Source organism: Dendrobates tinctorius, unplaced genomic scaffold, assembly GCF_039654945.1.
Source record: "Dendrobates tinctorius isolate UK_male_01 unplaced genomic scaffold, ASM3965494v1 ptg000033l, whole genome shotgun sequence".
Taxonomy (NCBI): domain Eukaryota; kingdom Metazoa; phylum Chordata; class Amphibia; order Anura; family Dendrobatidae; genus Dendrobates; species Dendrobates tinctorius.
In genome coordinates, this window is record NW_027361701.1 from 8,769,658 (window position 1) to 8,794,687 (window position 25,030).

Genomic DNA, 25,030 nt, shown 5'->3' on the forward strand with positions numbered 1-25,030 from the left:
TGAAGTTTCTCCAAAATTAAAGTAGTTGGAAACTCATCCTTTTAGAAACTTGTTTGGGCTCATGAGAGGAGTAGAAAAACATCAAAAATTTCAATCCTGCACGATTCTACCAAGAAATGTGTGTTCATTCAAACCGCTGGTTTTTGCTATTTTGGGCCCTACTGAATAATGAATGTTTTGAAGTTTCTCCAAAAGTAAAGTAGTTGCAAACTCATCCTTTTAGAAACTTGTTTGGGCTGTTGAGTGGAATAGAAAAACATCAAAAATTTCAATCCTGCACGATTCTACCAAGAAATGTGAGTGTTCATTCAAACCGCTGGTTTTTGCTATTTTGGGCCCTATTGAATAATGAATGTTTTGAAGTTTCTCCAGAAGTAAAGTAGTTGCAAACTCATCCTTTAAGAAACTTGTTTGGGCTAATGAGAGGAGTAGAAAAGCATCAAAAATTTCAATCCTGCAAGATTCTACCAAGAAATGTGAGTGTTCATTCAAACCTCTGGTTTTTGCTATTTTGGGCCCTATTGAATGATGAATGTTTTGAAGTTTCTCCAAAAGTAAAGTAGTTGCAAACACTTCATTTTAGAAACTTGTTTGGGCTCATGAGAGTAATAGAAAAACATCAAAAATTTCAATCCTGCACGATTCTACCAAGAAATGTGAGTGTTAATTCAAACCGCTGGTGTTTGCTATAGGTCCCTATTGAATAATGAATGTTTTGAAGTTTCTCCAGAAGTAAAGTAGTTGCAAACTCATCCTTTAAGAAACTTGTTTGGGCTCATGAGAGGAGTAGAAAAGCATCAAAAATTTCAATCCTGCAAGATTCTACCAAGAAATGTGAGTGTTCATTCAAACCTCTGGTTTTTGCTATTTTGGGCCCTATTGAATGATGAATGTTTTGAAGTTTCTCCAAAAGTAAAGTAGTTGCAAACACTTCATTTTAGAAACTTGTTTGGGCTCATGAGAGTAGTAGAAAAACATCAAAAATTTCAATCCTGCACGATTCTACCAAGAAATGTGAGTGTTCATTCAAACCGCTGGTGTTTGCTATAGGTCCCTATTGAATAATGAATGTTTTGAAGTTTCTCCTGAAGTAAAGTAGTTGCAAACTCATCCTTTAAGAAACTTGTTTGGGCTCATGAGAGGAGTAGAAAAACATCAAAAATTTCAATCCTGCAAGATTCTACCAAGAAATGTGAGTGTTCATACAAACCGCTGATTTTTGCTATTTTGGGCCCTATTGAATGATGAATGTTTTGAAGTTTCTCCAAAAGTAAAGTAGTTGCAAACTCATCCTTTTATAAACTTGTTTGGGCTCATGAGAGGAGTAGAAAAACATCAAAAATTTCAATCCTGCACGATTCTACCAAGAAATGTGTGTTCATTCAAACCGCTGGTTTTTGCGATTTTGGGCCCTACTGAATAATGAATGTTTTGAAGTTTCTCCAAAAGTAAAGTAGTTGCAAACTCATCCTTTTAGAAACTTGTTTGGGCTGTTGAGTGGAGTAGAAAAACATCAAAAATTTCAATCCTGCACGATTCTACCAAGAAATGTGAGTGTTCATTCAAACCGCTGGTTTTTGCTATTTTGGGCACTATTGAATAATGAATGTTTTGAAGTTTCTCCAAAAGTAAAGTAGTTGCAAACTCATCCTTTCAGAAACTTGTTTGGGCTCATGAGAGGAGTAGAAAAACATCAAAAATTTCAATCCTGCACGATTCTACCAAGAAATGTGAGTGTTCATTCAAACCGCTGGTTTTTGCTATTTTGGGCCCTATTGAATAATGAATGTTTTGAAGTTTCTCCAAAAGTAAAGTAGTTGCAAACTCACACTTTTATAAACTTGTTTGGGCTAATGAGAGGAGTAGAAAAACATCAAAAATTTCAATCCTGCATGATTTTACCAAGAAATGTGAGTGTTCATTCAAACCGCTGGTTTTTGCTATTGGTCCCTACTGAATAATGAATGTTTTTTAGTTTCTCCAGAAGTAAAGTAGTTGCAAACTCATCCTTTAAGAAACTTGTTTGGGCTCATGAGAGGAGTAGAAAAACATCAAAAATTTCAATCCTGCAAGATTCTACCAAGAAATGTGAGTGTTCATTCAAACCGCTGATTTTTGCTATTTTGGGCCCTATTGAATGATGAATGTTTTGAAGTTTCTCCAAAAGTAAAGTAGTTGCAAACTCACACTTTTATAAACTTGTTTGGGCTAATGAGAGGAGTAGAAAAACATCAAAAATTTCAATCCTGCACGATTTTACCAAGAAATGTGAGTGTTCATTCAAACCGCTAGTTTTTGCTATTGGTCCCTATTGAATAATGAATGTTTTTTAGTTTCTCCAGAAGTAAAGTAGTTGCAAACTCATCTTTTAAGAAACTTGTTTGGGCTCATGAGAGGAGTAGAAAAACATCAAAAAATTCAATCCTGCAAGATTCTACCAAGAAATGTGAGTGTTCATTCAAACCGCTGATTTTTGCTATTTTGGGCCCTATTGAATGATGAATGTTTTGAAGTTTCTCCAAAAGTAAAGTAGTTGCAAACTCACACTTTTAGAAACTTGTTTGGGCTTATGAGAGGAGTAGAAAAACATCAAAAATTTCAAACCTGCACGATTCTACCAAGAAATGTGTGTTCATTCAAACCGCTGTTTTTTGCTATTTTGGGCCCTACTGAATAATGAATGTTTTGAAGTTTCTCCAAAAGTAAAGTAGTTGCAAACTCATCCTTTTAGAAACTTGTTTGGGCTGTTGAGTGGAGTAGAAAAACAATAAAAATTTCAATCCTGCACGATTCTACCAAGAAATGTGAGTGTTCATTCAAACCGCTGGTTTTTGCTATTTTGGGCCCTATTGAATAATGAATGTTTTGAAGTTTCTCCAAAAGTAAAGTAGTTGCAAACTCATCCTTTTAGAAACTTGTTTGGGCTCATGAGAGGAGTAGAAAAACATCAAAAATTTCAATCCTGCACGATTCTACCAAGAAATGTGAGTGTTCATTCAAACTGCTGGTTTTTGCTATTTTGGGCCCTATTGAATAATGAATGTTTTGAAGTTTCTCCAAAAGTAAAGTAGTTGCAAACTCACACTTTTATAAACTTGTTTGGGCTAATGAGAGGAGTAGAAAAACATCAAAAATTTCATTCCTGCACGATTTTACCAAGAAATGTGAGTGTTCATTCAAACCGCTGGTTTTTGCAATTGGTCCCTATTGAATAATGAATGATTTGAAGTTTCTCCAGAAGTAAAGTAGTTGCAAACTCATCCTTTAAGAAACTTGTTTGGGCTCATGAGAGGAGTAGAAAAACATCAAAAATTTCAATCCTGCAAGATTCTACCAAGAAATGTGAGTGTTCATTCAAACCGCTGATTTTTGCTATTTTGGGCCCTATTGAATGATGAATGTTTTGAAGTTTCTCCAAAAGTAAAGTAGTTGCAAACTCATCCTTTTAGAAACTTGTTTGGGCTCATGAGAAGAGTTGAAAAGCATCAAAAATTTCAATCCTGCATGATTCTACCAAGAAATGAGTGTTCATTCAATCCGCTGGTTTTTGCTATTGGTCCCTATTGAATAATGAATGTTTTGAAGTTTCTCCAAAAGTAAAGTAGTTGCAAACTCACACTTTTATAAACTTGTTTGGGCTCATGAGAGGAGTAGAAAAACATCAAAAATTTCAATCCTGCAAGATTCTACCAAGAAATGTGAGTGTTCATTCAAACCGCTGATTTTTGCTATTTTGGGCCCTATTGAATGATGAATGTTTTGAAGTTTCTCCAAAAGTAAAGTAGTTGCAAACTCATCCTTTTAGAAACTTGTTTGGGCTCATGAGAGGAGTAGAAAAACATCAAAAATTTCAATCCTGCACGATTCTACCAAGAAATGTGTGTTCATTCAAACGGCTGGTTTTTGCTATTTTGGGCCCTACTGAATAATGAATGTTTTGAAGTTTCTCCAAAAGTAAAGTCGTTGCAAACTCATCCTTTTAGAAACTTGTTTGGGCTGTTAAGTGGAGTAGAAAAACATCAAAAATTTCAATCCTGCACGATTCTACCAAGAAATGTGAGTGTTCATTCAAACCGCTGGTTTTTGCTATTTTGGACCCTATTGAATAATGAATGTTTTGAAGTTTCTTCAAAAGTAAAGAAGTTGCAAACTCATCCTTTTAGAAACTTGTTTGGGATCATGAGAGGAGTAGAAAAACATCAAAAATTGCAATCCTGCACGATTCTACCAAGAAATGTGAGTGTTCATTCAAACCGCTGGTTTTTGCTATTGGTCCCTATTGAATAATGAATGTTTTGAAGTTTCTCCAGAAGTAAAGTAGTTGCAAACTCATCCTATAAGAAACTTGTTTGGGCTCATGAGAGGAGTAGAAAAACATCAAAAATTTCAATCCTGCAAGATTCTACCAAGAAATGTGAGTGTTCATTCAAACTGCTGGTTTTTGCTATTGGTCCCTATTGAATAGTGAATGTTTTGAAGTTTCTCCAGAAGTAAAGTAGTTGCAAACTCATCCTTTAAGAAACTTGTTTGGGCTCATGAGAGGAGTAGAAAAACATCAAAAATTTCAATCCTGCACGATTCTACCAAGAAATGTGTGTTCATTCAAACCGCTGGTTTTTGCTATTTTTGGCCCTATTGAATAATGAATGTTTTGAAGTTTCTCCAAAAGTAAAGTAGTTGCAAACTCATCCTTTTAGAAACCTGTTTGGGCTCATGAGAGGAGTAGAAAAACATCAAAAATTTCAATCCTGCACAATTCTACCAAGAAATGTGAGTGTTCATTCAAACCGCTGGTTTTTGCTATTGGTCCCTATTGAATAATGAATGTTTTGAAGTTTCTCCAGAAGTAAAGTAGTTGCAAACTCATCCTTTTAGAAACTTGTTTGGGCTCATGAGAGGAGTAGAAAAGCATCAAAAATGTCAATCCTGCACGATTCTACCAAGAAATGTGAGCGTTCAGTCAAACAGCTGGTTTTTGCTATTGGTCCCTATTGAATAATGACTGTTTTGAAGTTTCTCCAAAAGTAAAGTAGTTGCAAAATCATCCTTTTAGAAACTTGTTTGGGCTCATGAGAAGAGTTGAAAAGCATCAAAAATTTCAATCCTGCATGATTCTACCAAGAAATGAGTGTTCATTCAATCCGCTGGTTTTTGCTATTGGTCCCTATTGAATAATGAATGTTTTGAAGTTTCTCCAAAAGTAAAGTAGTTGCAAACTCATACTTTTAGAAACTTGTTTGGGCTCATGAGAGGAGTAGAAAAACATCAAAAATTTCAATCCTGCACGATTCTTCCAAGAAATGTGAGTGTTCATTCAAACCGCTGGTTTTTGCTATTTTGGGCCCTATTGAATGATGAATGTTTTGAAGTTTCTCCAAAAGTAAAGTAGATGCAAACTCTTCCTTTTAGAAACTTGTTTGGGCTCATGAGAGTAGTAGAAAAACATCAAAAATTTCAATCCTGCACGATTCTACCAAGAAATGTGAGTGTTCATTCAAACCGCTGGTGTTTGCTATTGGTCCATATTGAATAATGAATGTTTTGAAGTTTCTCCAAAAGTAAAGTAGTTGCAAACTCATCCTTTTAGAAACTTGTTTGGGCTCATGAGAGGAGTAGAAAAACATCAAAAATTTCAATCCTGCACGATTCTACCAAGAAATGTGTGTTCATTCAAACCGCTGGTTTTTGCTATTTTGGGCCCTACTGAATAATGAATGTTTTGAAGTTTCTCCAAAAGTAAAGTAGTTGCAAACTCATCCTTTAAGAAACTTGTTTGGGCTGTTGAGTGGAGTAGAAAAACATCAAAAATTTCAATCCTGCACGATTCTACCAAGAAATGTGAGTGTTCATTCAAACCGCTGGTTTTTGCTATTTTGGGCCCTATTGAATAATGAATGTTTTGAAGTTTCTCCAAAAGTAAAGTAGTTGCAAACTCATCCTTTTAGAAACTTGTTTGGGCTCATGAGAGGAGTAGAAAAACATCAAAAATTTCAATCCTGCACGATTCTACCAAGAAATGTGAGTGTTCATTCAAACCGCTGGTTTTTGCTATTTTGGGCCCTATTGAATAATGAATGTTTTGAAGTTTCTCCAAAAGTAAAGTAGTTGCAAACTCACACTTTTATAAACTTGTTTGGGCTAATGAGAGGAGTAGAAAAACATCAAAAATTTCATTCCTGCACGATTTTACCAAGAAATGTGAGTGTTCATTCAAACTGCTGGTTTTTGCAATTGGTCCCTATTGAATAATGAATGTTTTGAAGTTTCTCCAGAAGTAAAGTAGTTGCAAACTCATCCTTTAGGAAACTTGTTTGAGCTCATGAGAGGAGTAGAAAAACATCAAAAATTTCAATCCTGCAAGATTCTACCAAGAAATGTGAGTGTTCATTCAAACCGCTGATTTTTGCTATTTTGGGCCCTATTGAATGATGAATGTTTTGAAGTTTCTCCAAAAGTAAAGTAGTTGCAAACTCATCCTTTTAGAAACTTGTTTGGGCTGTTGAGTGGATTAGAAAAACATCAAAAATTTCAATCCTGCACGATTCTACCACGAAATGTGAGTGTTCATTCAAACCGCTGGTTTTTGCTATTTTGGGCCCTATTGAATAATGAATGTTTTGAAGTTTCTCCAAAAGTAAAGTAGTTGCAAACTCATCCTTTTAGAAACTTGTTTGGGCTCATGAGAGGAGTAGAAAAACATCAAAAATTTCAATTCTGCACGATTCTACCAAGAAATGTGAGTGTTCATTCAAACCGCTGGTTTTTGCTATTTTGGGCCCTATTGAATAATGAATGTTTTGAAGTTTCTCCAGAAGTAAAGTAGTTGCAAACTCTTCCTTTTAGAAACTTGTTTGGGCTCATGAGAGTAGAAAAACATCAAAAATTTCAATCCTGCACGATTCTACCAAGAAATGTGTGTTCATTCAAACCGCTGGTTTTTGCTATTTTGGGCCCTACTGAATAATGAATGTTTTGAAGTTTCTCCAAAAGTAAAGTAGTTGCAAACTCACACTTTTATAAACTTGTTTGGGCTAATGAGGGGAGTAGAAAAACATCAAAAATTTCAATCCTGCACGATTTTACCAAGAAATGTGAGTGTTCATTCACACCGCTGGTTTTTGCTATTGGTCCCTATTGAATAATGAATGTTTTTTAATTTCTCCAGAAGTAAAGTAGTTGCAAACTCATCCTTTAAGAAACTTGTTTGGGCTCATGAGAGGAGTAGAAAAACATCAAAAAATTCAATCCTGCACGATTCTACCTAGAAATGTGTGTTCATTCAAACCGCTGGTTTTTGCTATTTTGGGCCCTACTGAATAATGAATGTTTTGAAGTTTCTCCAAAAGTAAAGTAGTTGCAAACTCATCCTTTTAGAAACTTGTTTGGGCTGTTGAGTGGAGTAGAAAAACATCAAAAATTTCAATCCTGCATGATTCTACCAAGAAATGTGAGTGTTCATTCAAACCGCTGTTTTTTGCTATTTTGGGCCCTATTGAATAATGAATGTTTTGAATTTTCTCCAAAAGTAAAGTAGATGCAAACTCATCCTTTTAGAAACTTGTTTGGGCTCATGAGAGGAGTAGAAAAACATCAAAAATTTCAATCCTGCACGATTCTACCAAGAAATGTGAGTGTTCATTCAAACCGCTGGTTTTTGCTATTTTGGGCCCTATTGAATAATGAATGTTTTGAAGTTTCTCCAAAAGTAAAGTAGTTGCAAACTCACACTTTTATAAACTTGTTTGGGCTAATGAGAGGAGTAGAAAACCATCAAAAATTTCAATACTGCACGATTCTACCAAGAAATGTGAGTGTTCATTCAAACCGCTGGTGTTTGCTATTGGTCCCTATTGAATAATGAATGTTTTGAAGTTTCTCCAGAAGTAAAATAGTTGCAAACTCATCCTTTAAGAGACTTGTTTGGGCTCATGAGAGGAGTAGAAAAACATCAAAAATTTCAATCCTGCAAGATTCTACCAAGAAATGTGAGTGTTCATACAAACCGCTGATTTTTGCTATTTTGGGCCCTATTGAATGATGAATGTTTTGAAGTTTCTCCAAAAGTAAAGTAGTTGCAAACTCATCCTTTTAGAAACTTGTTTGGGCTCATGAGAGGAGTAGAAAAACATCAAAAATTTCAATCCTGCACGATTCTACCAAGAAATGTGTGTTCATTCAAACCGCTGGTTTTTGCTATTTTGGGCACTATTGAATAATGAATGTTTTGAAGTTTCTCCAAAAGTAAAGTAGTTGCAAACTCATCCTTTCAGAAACTTGTTTGGGCTCATGAGAGGAGTAGAAAAACATCAAAAATTTCAATCCTGCACGATTCTACCAAGAAATGTGAGTGTTCATTCAAACCGCTGGTTTTTGCTATTTTGGGCCCTATTGAATAATGAATGTTTTGAAGTTTCTCCAAAAGTAAAGTAGTTGCAAACTCACACTTTTATAAACTTGTTTGGGCTAATGAGAGGAGTAGAAAAACATAAAAAATTTCAATCCTGCACGATTTTACCAAGAAATGTGAGTGTTCATTCAAACCGCTGGTTTTTGCTATTTTGGTCCCTACTGAATAATGAATGTTTTTTAGTTTCTCCAGAAGTAAAGTAGTTGCAAACTCATCCTTTAAGAAACTTGTTTGGACTCATGAGAGGAGTAGAAAAACATCAAAAAATTCAATCCTGCACGATTCTACCAAGAAATGTGTGTTCATTCAAACCGCTGGTTTTTGCTATTTTGGGCCCTACTGAATAATGAATGTTTTTAAGTTTCTCCAAAAGTAAAGTAGTTGCAAACTCATCCTTTTAGAAACTTGTTTGGGCTGTTGAGTGGAGTAGAAAAACATCAAAAATTTCAATCCTGCATGATTCTACCAAGAAATGTGAGTGTTCATTCAAACCGCTGTTTTTTGCTATTTTGGGCCCTATTGAATAATGAATGTTTTGAAGTTTCTCCAAAAGTAAAGTAGTTGCAAACTCATCCTTTTAGAAACTTGTTTGGGCTCATGAGAGGAGTAGAAAAACATCAAAAATTTCAATCCTGCACGATTCTACCAAGAAATGTGAGTGTTCATTCAAACCGCTGGTTTTTGCTATTTTGGGCCCTATTGAATAATGAATGTTTTGAAGTTTCTCCAAAAGTAAAGTAGTTGCAAACTCATCCTTTTAGAAACTTGTTTGGGCTCATGAGAGGAGTAGAAAAACATCAAAAATTTCAATCCTGCAAGATTCTACCAAGAAATGTGAGTGTTCATTCAAACCGCTGATTTTTGCTATTTTGGGCCCTATTGAATGATGAATGTTTTGAAGTTTCTCCAAAAGTAAAGTAGTTGGAAACTCATCCTTTTAGAAACTTGTTTGGGCTCATGAGAGGAGTAGAAAAACATCAAAAATTTCAATCCTGCACGATTGTATCAAGAAATGTGTGTTCATTCAAACCGCTGGTTTTTGCTATTTTGGGCCCTACTGAATAATGAATGTTTTGAAGTTTCTCCAAAAGTAAAGTAGTTGCAAACTCATCCTTTTAGAAACTTGTTTGGGCTGTTGAGTGGAGTAGAAAAACATCAAAAATTTCAATCCTGCACGATTCTACCAAGAAATGTGAGTGTTCATTCAAACCGCTGGTTTTTGCTATTTTGGGCCCTATTGAATAATGAATGTTTTGAAGTTTCTCCAAAAGTAAAGTAGTTGCAAACTCATCCTTTTAGAAACTTGTTTGGGCTCATGAGAGGAGTAGAAAAACATCAAAAATTTCAATCCTGCACGATTCTACCAAGAAATGTGAGTGTTCATTCAAACCGCTGGTTTTTGCTTTTTTGGGCCCTATTGAATAATGAATGTTTTGAAGTTTCTCCAAAAGTAAAGTAGTTGCAAACTCACACTTTTATAAACTTGTTTGGGCTAATGAGTGGAGAAGAAAAACATCAAAAATTTTAATCCTGCACGATTTTACCAAGAAATGTGAGTGTTCATTCAAACCGCTGGTTTTTGCTATTGGTCCCTATTGAATAATGAATGTTTTGAAGTTTCTCCAGAAGTAAAGTAGTTGCAAACTCATCCTTTAAGAAACTTGTTTGGGCTCATGAGAGGAGTAGAAAAACATCAAAAATTTCAATCCTGCAAGATTCTACCAAGAAATGTGTGTGTTCATTCAAACCGCTGATTTTTGCTATTTTGGGCCCTATTGAATGATGAATGTTTTGAAGTTTCTCCAAAAGTAAAGTAGTTGGAAACTCATCCTTTTAGAAACTTGTTTGGGCTCATGAGAGGAGTAGAAAAACATCAAAAATTTCAATCCTGCACGATTCTACCAAGAAATGTGTGTTCATTCAAACCGCTGGTTTTTGCTATTTTGGGCCCTACTGAATAATGAATGTTTTGAAGTTTCTCCAAAAGTAAAGTAGTTGCAAACTCATCCTTTTAGAAACTTGTTTGGGCTGTTGAGTGGAGTAGAAAAACATCAAAAATTTCAATCCTGCACGATTCTACCAAGAAATGTGAGTGTTCATTCAAACCGCTGGTTTTTGCTATTGGTCCCTGTTGAATAATGACTGTTTTGAAGTTTCTCCAAAAGTAAAGTAGTTGCAAACTCATCCTTTTAGAAACTTGTTTGGGCTCATGAGAAGAGTTGAAAAGCATCAAAAATTTCAATCCTGCACGATTCTACCAAGAAATGAGTGTTCATTCAAACCGCTGGTTTTTGCTATTGGTCCCTATTGAATAATGAATGTTTTGAAGTTTCTCCAAAAGTAAAGTAGTTGCAAACACATACTTTTAGAAACTTGTTTGGGCTCATGAGAGGAGTAGAAAAACATCAAAAATTTCAATCCTGCACGATTCTTCCAAGAAATGTGTGTTCATTCAAACCGCTGGTTTTTGCTATTTTGGGCCCTATTGAATGATGAATGTTTTGAAGTTTCTCCAAAAGTAAAGTAGATGCAAACTCTTCCTTTTAGAAACTTGTTTGGGCTCATGAGAGTAGTAGAAAAACATCAAAAATTTCAATCCTGCACGATTCTACCAAGAAATGTGAGTGTTCATTCAAACCGCTGGTGTTTGCTATTGGTCCCTATTGAATAATGAATGTTTTGAAGTTTCTCCAAAAGTAAAGTAGTTGCAAACTCATCCTTTTAGAAACTTGTTTGGGCTTATGAGAGGAGTAGAAAAACATCAAAAATTTCAATCCTGCACGATTCTACCAAGAAATGTGTGTTCATTCAAACCGCTGGTTTTTGCTATTTTGGGCCCTACTGAATAATGAATGTTTTGAAGTTTCTCCAAAAGTAAAGTAGTTGCAAACTCATCCTTTTAGAAACTTGTTTGGGCTGTTGAGTGGAGTAGAAAAACATCAAAAATTTCAATCCTGCCTGATTCTACCAAGAAATGTGAGTGTTCATTCAAACCGCTGTTTTTTGCTATTTTGGGCCCTATTGAATAATGAATGTTTTGAATTTTCTCCAAAAGTAAAGTAGATGCAAACTCATCCTTTTAGAAACTTGTTTGGGCTCATGAGAGGAGTAGAAAAACATCAAAAATTTCAATCCTGCACGATTCTACCAAGAAATGTGTGTTCATTCAAACCGCTGGTTTTTGCTATTTTGGGCCCTACTGAATAATGAATGTTTTGAAGTTTCTCCAAAAGTAAAGTAGTTGCAAACTCATCCTTTTAGAAACTTGTTTGGGCTGTTGAGTGGAGTAGAAAAACATCAAAAATTTCAATCCTGCACGATTCTACCAAGAAATGTGAGTGTTCATTCAAACCGCTGGTTTTTGCTATTTTGGGCACTATTGAATAATGAATGTTTTGAAGTTTCTCCAAAAGTAAAGTAGTTGCAAACTCATCCTTTCAGAAACTTGTTTGGGCTCATGAGAGGAGTAGAAAAACATCAAAAATTTCAATCCTGCACGATTCTACCAAGAAATGTGAGTGTTCATTCAAACCGCTGGTTTTTGCTATTTTGGGCCCTATTGAATAATGAATGTTTTGAAGTTTCTCCAAAAGTAAAGTAGTTGCAAACTCACACTTTTATAAACTTGTTTGGGCTAATGAGAGGAGTAGAAAAACATAAAAAATTTCAATCCTGCACGATTTTACCAAGAAATGTGAGTGTTCATTCAAACCGCTGGTTTTTGCTATTTTGGTCCCTACTGAATAATGAATGTTTTTTAGTTTCTCCAGAAGTAAAGTAGTTGCAAACTCATCCTCTAAGAAACTTGTTTGGACTCATGAGAGGAGTAGAAAAACATCAAAAATTTCAATCCTGCATGATTCTACCAAGAAATGTGAGTGTTCATTCAAACCGCTGGTTTTTGCTATTTTGGGCCCTATTGAATAATCAATGTTTTGAAGTTTCTCCAAAAGTAAAGTAGTTGCAAACTCATCCTTTTAGAAACTTGTTTGGGCTCATGAGAGGAGTAGAAAAACATCAAAAATTTCAATCCTGCAAGATTCTACCAAGAAATGTGAGTGTTCATTCAAACCGCTGATTTTTGCTATTTTGGGCCCTATTGAATGATGAATGTTTTGAAGTTTCTCCAAAAGTAAAGTAGTTGGAAACTCATCCTTTTAGAAACTTGTTTGGGCTCATGAGAGGAGTAGAAAAACATCAAAAATTTCAATCCTGCACGATTGTATCAAGAAATGTGTGTTCATTCAAACCGCTGGTTTTTGCTATTTTGGGCCCTACTGAATAATGAATGTTTTGAAGTTTCTCCAAAAGTAAAGTAGTTGCAAACTCATCCTTTTAGAAACTTGTTTGGGCTGTTGAGTGGAGTAGAAAAACATCAAAAATTTCAATCCTGCACGATTCTACCAAGAAATGTGAGTGTTCATTCAAACCGCTGGTTTTTGCTATTTTGGGCCCTATTGAATAATGAATGTTTTGAAGTTTCTCCAAAAGTAAAGTAGTTGCAAACTCATCCTTTTAGAAACTTGTTTGGGCTCATGAGAGGAGTAGAAAAACATCAAAAATTTCAATCCTGCACGATTCTACCAAGAAATGTGAGTGTTCATTCAAACCGCTGGTTTTTGCTTTTTTGGGCCCTATTGAATAATGAATGTTTTGAAGTTTCTCCAAAAGTAAAGTAGTTGCAAACTCACACTTTTATAAACTTGTTTGGGCTAATGAGTGGAGAAGAAAAACATCAAAAATTTTAATCCTGCATGATTTTACCAAGAAATGTGAGTGTTCATTCAAACCGCTGGTTTTTGTTATTGGTCCCTATTGAATAATGAATGTTTTGAAGTTTCTCCAAAAGTAAAGTAGTTGCAAACTCATCCTTTAAGAAACTTGTTTGGGCTCATGAGAGGAGTAGAAAAACATCAAAAATTTCAATCCTGCAAGATTCTACCAAGAAATGTGAGTGTTCATTCAAACCGCTGATTTTTGCTATTTTGGGCCCTATTGAATGATGAATGTTTTGAAGTTTCTCCAAAAGTAAAGTAGTTGGAAACTCATCCTTTTAGAAACTTGTTTGGGCTCATGAGAGGAGTAGAAAAACATCAAAAATTTCAATCCTGCACGATTCTACCAAGAAATGTGTGTTCATTCAAACCGCTGGTTTTTGCTATTTTGGGCCCTACTGAATAATGAATGTTTTGAAGTTTCTCCAAAAGTAAAGTAGTTGCAAACTCATCCTTTTAGAAACTTGTTTGGGCTGTTGAGTGGAGTAGAAAAACATCAAAAATTTCAATCCTGCACGATTCTACCAAGAAATGTGAGTGTTCATTCAAACCGCTGGTTTTTGCTATTGGTCCCTGTTGAATAATGACTGTTTTGAAGTTTCTCCAAAAGTAAAGTAGTTGCAAACTCATCCTTTTAGAAACTTGTTTGGGCTCATGAGAAGAGTTGAAAAGCATCAAAAATTTCAATCCTGCACGATTCTACCAAGAAATGAGTGCTCATTCAAACCGCTGGTTTTTGCTATTGGTCCCTATTGAATAATGAATGTTTTGAAGTTTCTCCAAAAGTAAAGTAGTTGCAAACTCATACTTTTAGAAACTTGTTTGGGCTCATGAGAGGAGTAGAAAAACATCAAAAATTTCAATCCTGCACGATTCTTCCAAGAAATGTGTGTTCATTCAAACCGCTGGTTTTTGCTATTTTGGGACCTATTGAATGATGAATGTTTTGAAGTTTCTCCAAAAGTAAAGTAGATGCAAACTCTTCCTTTTAGAAACTTGTTTGGGCTCATGAGAGTAGTAGAAAAACATCAAAAATTTCAATCCTGCACGATTCTACCAAGAAATGTGAGTGTTCATTCAAACCGCTGGTGTTTGCTATTGGTCCCTATTGAATAATGAATGTTTTGAAGTTTCTCCAAAAGTAAAGTAGTTGCAAACTCATCCTTTTAGAAACTTGTTTGGGCTTATGAGAGGAGTAGAAAAACATCAAAAATTTCAATCCTGCACGATTCTACCAAGAAATGTGTGTTCATTCAAACCGCTGGTTTTTGCTATTTTGGGCCCTACTGAATAATGAATGTTTTGAAGTTTCTCCAAAAGTAAAGTAGTTGCAAACTCATCCTTTTAGAAACTTGTTTGGGCTGTTGAGTGGAGTAGAAAAACATCAAAAATTTCAATCCTGCACGATTTTACCAAGAAATGTGAGTGTTCATTCAAACCGCTGGTTTTTGCTATTGGTCCCTATTGAATAATGAATGTTTTGAAGTTTCTCCAGAAGTAAAGTAGTTGCAAACTCATCCTTTAAGAAACTTGTTTGGGCTCATGAGAGGATTAGAAAAACATCAAAAATTTCAATCCTGCAAGATTCTACCAAGAAATGTGAGTGTTCATTCAAACCGCTGATTTTTGCTATTTTGGGCCCTATTGAATGATGAATGTTTTCAAGTTTCTCCAAAAGTAAAGTAGTTGCAAACTCATCCTTTTAGAAACTTGTTTGGGCTCATGAGAGGAGTAAAAAAACATCAAAAATTTCAATCCTGCACGATTCTACCAAGAAATGTGTGTTCATTCAAACCGCTGGTTTTTGCTATTTTGGGCCCTACTGAATAATGAATGTTTTGAAGTTTCTCCAAAAGTAAAGTAGTTGCAAACTCATCCTTTTAGAAACTTGTTTGGGCTGTTGAGTGGAGTAGAAAAACATCAAAAATTTCAATCCTGCACGATTCTACCAAGAAATGTGTGTTCATTCAAACCGCTGTTTTTTGCTATTTTGGGCCCTACTGAATAATGAATGTTTTGAAGTTTCTCCAAAAGTAAAGTAGTTGCAAACTCATCCTTTTAGAAACTTGTTTGGGCTCATGAGAGGAGTAGAAAAACATCAAAAATTTCAATCCTGCACGATTCTACCAAGAAATGTGAGTGTTCATTCAAACCGCTGGTTTTTGCTATTTTGGGCCCTATTGAATAATGAATGTTTTGAAGTTTCTTCAAAAGTAAAGTAGTTGCAAACTCACACTTTTATAAACTTGTTTGGGCTAATGAGAGGAATAGAAAAACATCAAAAAATTTCAATCCTGCACGATTTTACCAAGAAATGTGAGTGTTCATTCAAACCGCTGGTTTTTGCTATTGGTCCCTATTGAATAATGAATGTTTTGAAGTTTCTCCAAAAGTAAAGTAGTTGCAAACTCATCCTTTAAGAAACTTGTTTGGGCTCATGAGAGGAGTAGAAAAGCATCAAAAATTTCAATCCTGCAAGATTCTACCAAGAAATGTGAGTGTTCATACAAACCGCTGATTTTTGCTATTTTGGGCCCTATTGAATGATGAATGTTTTGAAGTTTCTCCAAAAGTAAAGTAGTTGCAAACTCATCCTTTTAGAAACTTGTTTGGGCTCATGAGAGGAGTAGAAAAACATCAAAAATTTCAATCCTGCACGATTCTACCAAGAAATGTGTGTTCATTCAAACCGCTGGTTTTTGCTATTTTGGGCCCTACTGAATAATGAATGTTTTGAAGTTTCTCCAAAAGTAAAGTAGTTGCAAACTCATCCTTTTAGAAACTTGTTTGGGCTGTTGAGTGGAGTAGAAAAACATCAAAAATTTCAATCCTGCACGATTCTACCAAGAAATGTGAGTGTTCATTCAAACTGCTGGTTTTTGCTATTTTGGGCACTATTGAATAATGAATGTTTTGAAGTTTCTCCAAAAGTAAAGTAGTTGCAAACTCATAATTTCAGAAACTTGTTTGGGCTCATGAGAGGAGTAGAAAAACATCAAAAATTTCAATCCTGCACGATTCTACCAAGAAATGTGAGTGTTCATTCAAACCGCTGGTTTTTGCTATTTTGGGCCCTATTGAATAATGAATGTTTTGAAGTTTCTCCAAAAGTAAAGTAGTTGCAAACTCACACTTTTATAAACTTGTTTGGGCTAATGAGAGGAGTAGAAAAACATAAAAAATTTCAATCCTGCACGATTTTACCAAGAAATGTGAGTGTTCATTCAAACCGCTGGTTTTTGCTATTTTGGTCCCTACTGAATAATGAATGTTTTTTAGTTTCTCCAGAAGTAAAGTAGTTGCAAACTCATCCTTTAAGAAACTTGTTTGGACTCATGAGAGGAGTAGAAAAACATCAAAAAATTCAATCCTGCACGATTCTACCAAGAAATGTGTGTTCATTCAAACCGCTGGTTTTTGCTATTTTGGGCCCTACTGAATAATGAATGTTTTGAAGTTTCTCCAAAAGTAAAGTAGTTGCAAACTCATCCTTTTAGAAACTTGTTTGGGCTGTTGAGTGGAGTAGAAAAACATCAAAAATTTCAATCCTGCATGATTCTACCAAGAAATGTGAGTGTTCATTCAAACCGCTGTTTTTTGCTATTTTGGGCCCTATTGAATAATGAATGTTTTGAAGTTTCTCCAAAAGTAAAGTAGTTGCAAACTCATCCTTTTAGAAACTTGTTTGGGCTCATGAGAGGAGTAGAAAAACATCAAAAATTTCAATCCTGCACGATTCTACCAAGAAATGTGAGTGTTCATTCAAACCGCTGGTTTTTGCTATTTTGGGCCCTATTGAATAATGAATGTTTTGAAGTTTCTCCAAAAGTAAAGTAGTTGCAAACTCATCCTTTTAGAAACTTGTTTGGGCTCATGAGAGGAGTAGAAAAACATCAAAAATTTCAATCCTGCAAGATTCTACCAAGAAATGTGAGTGTTCATTCAAACCGCTGATTTTTGCTATTTTGGGCCCTATTGAATGATGAATGTTTTGAAGTTTCTCCAAAAGTAAAGTAGTTGGAAACTCATCCTTTTAGAAACTTGTTTGGGCTCATGAGAGGAGTAGAAAAACATCAAAAATTTCAATCCTGCACGATTGTATCAAGAAATGTGTGTTCATTCAAACCGCTGGTTTTTGCTATTTTGGGCCCTACTGAATAATGAATGTTTTGAAGTTTCTCCAAAAGTAAAGTAGTTGCAAACTCATCCTTTTAGAAACTTGTTTGGGCTGTTGAGTGGAGTAGAAAAACATCAAAAATTTCAATCCTGCACGATTCTACCAAGAAATGTGAGTGTTCATTCAAACTGCTGATTTTTGCTATTTTGGGTCCTATTGAATAATGAATGTTTTGAAGTTTCTCCAAAAGTAAAGTAGTTGCAAACTCATCCTTTTAGAAACTTGTTTGGGCTCATGAGAGGAGTAGAAAAGCATCAAAAATTTCAATCCTGCACGATTCTACCAAGAAATGTGAGTGTTCATTCAAACCGCTGGTTTTTGCTTTTTTGGGCCCTATTGAATAATGAATGTTTTGAAGTTTCTCCAAAAGTAAAGTAGTTGCAAACTCACACTTTGATAAACTTGTTTGGGCTAATGAGTGGAGAAGAAAAACATCAAAAATTTTAATCCTGCACGATTTTACCAAGAAATGTGAGTGTTCATTCAAACCGCTGGTTTTTGCTATTGGTCCCTATTGAATAATGAATGTTTTGAAGTTTCTCCAGAAGTAAAGTAGTTGCAAACTCATCCTTTAAGAAACTTGTTTGGGCTCATGAGAGGAGTAGAAAAACATCAAAAATTTCAATCCTGCAAGATTCTACCAAGAAATGTGAGTGTTCATTCAAACCGCTGATTTTTGCTATTTTGGGCCCTATTGAATGATGAATGTTTTGAAGTTTCTCCAAAAGTAAAGTAGTTGGAAACTCATCCTTTTAGAAACTTGTTTGGGCTCATGAGAGGAGTAGAAAAACATCAAAAATTTCAATCCTGCACGATTCTACCAAGAAATGTGTGTTCATTCAAACCGCTGGTTTTTGCTATTTTGGGCCCTATTGAATAATGAATGTTTTGAAGTTTCTCCAAAAGTAAAGTAGTTGCAAACTCATCCTTTTAGAAACTTGTTTGGGCTGTTGAGTGGAGTAGAAAAACATCAAAAATTTCAATCCTGCACGATTCTACCAAGAAATGTGAGTGTTCATTCAAACCGCTGGTTTTTGCTATTGGTCCCTGTTGAATAATGACTGTTTTGAAGTTTCTCCAAAAGTAAAGTAGTTGCAAGCTCATCCTTTTAGAAACTTGTTTGGGCTCATGAGAGGAGTAGAAAAACATCAAAAATTTCAATCCTGCATGATTCTTCCAAGAAATGTGTGTTCATTCAAACCGCTGGTTTTTGCTATTTTGGGCCCTATTGAATGATGAATGTTTTGAAGTTTCTCCAAAAGTAAAGTAGATGCAAACTCTTCCTTTTAGAAACTTGTTTGGGCTCATGAGAGTAGTAGAAAAACATCAAAAATTTCAATCCTGCACGATTCTACCAAGAAATGTGAGTGTTCATTCAAACCGCTGGTGTTTGCTATTGGTCCCTATTGAATAATGAATGTTTTGAAGTTTCTCCAAAAGTAAAGTAGTTGCAAACTCATCCTTTTAGAAACTTGTTTGGGCTTATGAGAGGAGTAGAAAAACATCAAAAATTTCAATCCTGCACGATTCTACCAAGAAATGTGTGTTCATTCAAACCGCTGGTTTTTGCTATTTTGGGCCCTACTGAATAATGAATGTTTTGAAGTTTCTCCAAAAGTAAAGTAGTTGCAAACTCATCCTTTTAGAAACTTGTTTGGGCTGTTGAGTGGAGTAGAAAAACATCAAAAATTTCAATCCTGCACGATTTTACCAAGAAATGTGAGTGTTCATTCAAACCGCTGGTTTTTGCTATTGGTCCCTATTGAATAATGAATGTTTTGAAGTTTCTCCAGAAGTAAAGTAGTTGCAAACTCATCCTTTAAGAAACTTGTTTGGGCTCATGAGAGGATTAGAAAAACATCAAAAATTTCAATCCTGCAAGATTCTACCAAGAAATGTGAGTGTTCATTCAAACCGCTGATTTTTGCTATTTTGGGCCCTATTGAATGATGAATGTTTTCAAGTTTCTCCAAAAGTAAAGTAGTTGCAAACTCATCCTTTTAGAAACTTGTTTGGGCTCATGAGAGGAGTAAAAAAACATCAAAAATTTCAATCCTGCACGATTCTACCAAGAAATGTGTGTTCATTCAAACCGCTGGTTTTTGCTATTTTGGGCCCTACTGAATAATGAATGTTTTGAAGTTTCTCCAAAAGTAAAGTAGTTGCAAACTCATCCTTTTAGAAACTTGTTTGGGCTGTTGAGTGGAGTAGAAAAACATCAAAAATTTCAATCCTGCACGATTCTACCAAGAAATGTGTGTTCATTCAAACCGCTGGTTTTTGCTATTTTGGGCCCTACTGAATAATGAATGTTTTGAAGTTTCTCCAAAAGTAAAGTAGTTGCAAACTCATCCTTTTAGAAACTTGTTTGGGCTCATGAGAGGAGTAGAAAAACATCAAAAATTTCAATCCTGCACGATTCTACCAAGAAATGTGAGTGTTCATTCAAACCGCTGGTTTTTGCTATTTTGGGCCCTATTGAATAATGAATGTTTTGAAGTTTCTTCAAAAGTAAAGTAGTTGCAAACTCACACTTTTATAAACTTGTTTGGGCTAATGAGAGGAGTAGAAAAACATCAAAAATTTCAATCCTGCACGATTTTACCAAGAAATGTGAGTGTTCATTCAAACCGCTGGTTTTTGCTATTGGTCCCTATTGAATAATGAATGTTTTGAAGTTTCTCCAGAAGTAAAGTAGTTGCAAAAAAGTAGTAAAGTAGTAGAAAGAATCTAATTAATAAAAATATTGGAGAAAGAGAAACCAATCACAAACTAAAATCTTTCTATACTAATGCACAAAGCATGGGCAACAAACAAGGAGAATTGGAACTACTAACACAGGAACAGAAATATGATGTAATTGGAATCACTGAAACTTGGTGGGACAATACACATGATTGGAATACAAGACTAGAAGGATACAACTTATTTGCAAGAAACAGACTTGATAAACGAGGAGGGGGTGTCGCATTGTATGTTCAAAACACGTATATCTGCACAGAGATTGAAGCTTCAGAGACTGGGAGTTCTGTGGAAACTGTTTGGGTAAGAATACAAGGACAGAACAATGGAAAGGACACCATTGTAGGCATTTACTACAGGCCGCCTGTGCAAGCTGAAGATATGGATGAACTCTTTATGCATCAGATGGCCAAGTTCTCCAAAAAATATGACATAGTTGTCATGGGAGATTTCAACTATCCAGACATTTGTTGGGAATCTCTCTCAGGCAAAACTAACAGGTCAAGGAAATTCTTATCCTCTCTTGCTGACAACTTTATCTTCCAAAAGGTAAGGGAGAAAACAAGGGGAACTGCTACCTTGGATCTAATCCTTATAAACAGGGAGGAAATGGTTGAGGAGGTAAAAGTGGCTGGGACCCTAGGATGTAGCGACCATGCTATTTTAGAATTTTGGATTACTAGAGGTGGAAGACCTGTGAAGACTCAGACGTCAAGGTTAGATTTCAGAAAGGCAGATTTTAAGGGATTCAGAAAGAGAATTGGAGGGATCCAATGGCTGGATATCCTTAAAGACAAAAATGTCCAGGAAGGATGGGAAATCTTGAAAAATGAAATTCTCAAAGCACAGTTGTTAACAATTCCGAAAAGAGGGAAGAATAGGAAGCATTTAAGGAAACCAGGATGGATGAACACAGAACTTAAGCACATGCTAAAAAGGAAGAAAAAAATGTTTATAAAATGGAAAGAGGGAGGCATATCTAAAGAAGAATATAATGCTGTCTGCAGAACCTGCAGGGCACAAATCAGATTAGCTAAAGCTGAAAATGAACTGAGGCTTGCAAGAGATGTCAAAAGCAATAATAAAGGATTTTGGGGATATGTCAAAAGTAAAAGAAAAGTCAAAGATGCTATAGGATTTTTACAGGATGAAAATGATGAAATGGTAAGACAGGATGTTGAGAAGGCTGAACTTTTAAATTCCTATTTTGCATCTGTTTTCTCTCAGAAAGGAAATGCAACATCAACTGTTATTCACTGTCCTATTAAGGGAATAGAAGAATCCAGGATATCTATAAACAGAAAGATAGTGAGGAAACACTTAGCTAACCTAAATGAATTCAAGTCTCCAGGTCCAGATGAATTACACCCCAGAGTACTGAAGGAGATAGCAGAAGAAATTTTTGAACCCCTCTCCATAATCTTTGAAAATTCTTGGAGAACAGGAGAAGTGCCAGAAGACTGGAGAAGAGCAAATGTTGTTCCTATCTTCAAAAAGGGGAAGAAGGTGGACCCAGGCAACTATAGGCCGGTGAGTCTGACTTCTATACCAGGAAAGATCTTTGAACAAATTATTAAACAACATGTATGTCAATACCTGGATAAGAATGAAGTGATTAAACAGAGTCAGCATGGGTTTCTAACTAATAAGTCATGTCAGACTAACTTAATTTCCTTCTATGACGGTATCACTGATTGGGTGGATCAAGGAAATGCTGTAGATATAGTATATCTTGACTTCAGCAAAGCATTTGACAAAGTCTCTCATACAATCCTTATTGAAAAAATGACTAAGTATGGAATGGACAAGGCAACTGTTAGGTGGATTCATAACTGGCTTAGTGATCGGACCCAAAGAGTGGTCGTAAATGGCTGCACATCCAGTTGGAAGAATGTCTCAAGTGGGGTACCACAGGGCTCTGTCCTGGGCCCTGTATTGTTCAACATCTTTATCAACGATTTAGATGAAGGAATTGAGGGTAAACTGATTAAATTTGCTGATGACACAAAGCTAGGAGGGATAGCTAATACTAGAGAAGAGAGAGAGAGGATTCAAAAAGATTTAAATAAACTGGAGAAGTGGGCAGCAACTAACAGAATGGTTTTTAACAGGGAGAAATGCAAAGTACTACATCTGGGCAATAAAAATGAAAAAAGCATATATAGAATGGGAGGAATAGGGCTAAGTGACAGCACATGTGAAAAAGACTTGGGTATACTAATAGATCACAGACTGAATATGAGTCAACAGTGTGATGCAGCAGCAAAAAAGGCAAATGCAATTCTAGGATGTATTAACAGAAGCATACAGTCTAGCTCACATGAAGTCATTATTTCCCTCTACTCCTCTTTGGTCAGACCTCATCTGGAATATTGTGTCCAGTTTTGGGCACCACATTTTAAAAAAGACATCAACAAACTGGAGCAAGTTCAGAAAAGAGCGACCAGAATGGTGACCGGTCTGCAAACCCTGTCTTATGAGGAAAGGTTGCAGGATTTGGGAATGTTTAGTTTGCAAAAGAGAAGACTGAGAGGAGACTTAATAGCTGTCTACAAATATCTAAAGGGCTGTCACATTGTAGAAGGATCAACTTTATTCTCATTTGCACAAGGAAAGACTAGAAGCAATGGGATGAAACTGAATGGGAAGAGACACAGATTAGATATTAGAAAAAACTTTTTGACAGTTAGAGTGATCAATGAGTGGAACAGGCTGCCACGAGAAGTGGTGAGTTCTCCTTCAATGGAAGTCTTCAAACAGAGGCTGGACAGACATCTGACTGGGATGATTTAGCGAATCCTGCTTTGAGCAGGGGGTTGGACCAGATGGCCCAGGAGGTCCCTTCCAACTCTACGATTCTATGATTCTATGATTCTATGATTCAAACTCATCTTTTAAGAAACTTGTTTGGGCTCATGAGAGGAGTAGAAAAGCATCAAAAATTTCAATCCTGCAAGATTCTACCAAGAAATGTGAGTGTTCATTCAAACCTCTGGTTTTTGCTATTTTGGGCCCTATTGAATGATGAATGTTTTGAAGTTTCTCCAAAAGTAAAGTAGTTGCAAACTCTTCATTTTAGAAACTTGTTTGGGCTCATGAGAGTAGTAGAAAAACATCAAAAATTTCAATCCTGCACGATTCTACCAAGAAATGTGAGTGTTCATTCAAACCGCTGGTGTTTGCTATAGGTCCCTATTGAATAATGAATGTTTTGAAGTTTCTCCAGAAGTAAAGTAGTTGCAAACTCATCCTTTAAGAAACTTGTTTGGGCTCATGAGAGGAGTAGAAAAACTTCAAAAATTTCAATCCTGCACGATTCTACCAAGAAATGTGAGTGTTCATTCAAACCGCTGGTTTTTGCTATTTTGGGCACTATTGAATAATGAATGTTTTGAAGTTTCTCCAAAAGTAAAGTAGTTGCAAACTCATCCTTTCAGAAACTTGTTTGGGCTCATGAGAGGAGTAGAAAAACATCAAAAATTTCAATCCTGCACGATTCTACCAAGAAATGTGAGTGTTCATTCAAACCGCTGGTTTTTGCTATTTTGGGCCCTATTGAATAATGAATGTTTTGAAGTTTCTCCAAAAGTAAAGTAGTTGCAAACTCACACTTTTATAAACTTGTTTGGGCTAATGAGAGGAGTAGAAAAACATCAAAAATTTCAATCCTGCATGATTTTACCAAAAAATGTGAGTGTTCATTCAAACCGCTGGTTTTTGCTATTGGTCCCTACTGAATAATGAATGTTTTTTAGTTTCTCCAGAAGTAAAGTAGTTGCAAACTCATCCTTTAAGAAACTTGTTTGGGCTCATGAGAGGAGTAGAAAAACATCAAAAATTTCAATCCTGCAAGATTCTACCAAGAAATGTGAGTGTTCATTCAAACCGCTGATTTTTGCTATTTTGGGCCCTATTGAATGATGAATGTTTTGAAGTTTCTCCAAAAGTAAAGTAGTTGCAAACTCACACTTTTATAAACTTGTTTGGGCTAATGAGAGGAGTAGAAAAACATCAAAAATTTCAATCCTGCACGATTTTACCAAGAAATGTGAGTGTTCATTCAAACAGCTGGTTTTTGCTATTGGTCCCTATTGAATAATGAATGTTTTTTAATTTCTCCAGAAGTAAAGTAGTTGCAAACTCATCCTTTAAGAAACTTGTTTGGGCTCATGAGAGGAGTAGAAAAACATCAAAAAATTCAATCCTGCACGATTCTACCTAGAAATGTGTGTTCATTCAAACCGCTGGTTTTTGCTATTTTGGGCCCTAGTGAATAATGAATGTTTTGAAGTTTCTCCAAAAGTAAAGTAGTTGCAAACTCATCCTTTTAGAAACTTGTTTGGGCTGTTGAGTGGAGTAGAAAAACATCAAAAATTTCAATCCTGCATGATTCTACCAAGAAATGTGATTGTTCATTCAAACCGCTGTTTTTTGCTATTTTGGGCCCTATTGAATAATGAATGTTTTGAATTTTCTCCAAAAGTAAAGTAGATGCAAACTCATCCTTTTAGAAACTTGTTTGGGCTCATGAGAGGAGTAGAAAAACATCAAAAATTTCAATCCTGCACGATTCTACCAAGAAATGTGAGTGTTCATTCAAACCTCTGGTTTTTGCTATTTTGGGCCCTATTGAATAATGAATGTTTTGAAGTTTCTCCAAAAGTAAAGTAGTTGCAAACTCACACTTTTATAAACTTGTTTGGGCTAATGAGAGGAGTAGAAAAACATCAAAAATTTCAATCCTGCACGATTTTACCAAGAAAAGTGAGTGTTCATTCAAACCGCTGGTTTTTGCTATTGGTCCCTACTGAATAATGAATGTTTTTTAGTTTCTCCAGAAGTAAAGTAGTTGCAAACTCATCCTTTAAGAAACTTGTTTGGGCTCATGAGAGGAGTAGAAAAACATCAAAAATTTCAATCCTGCAAGAT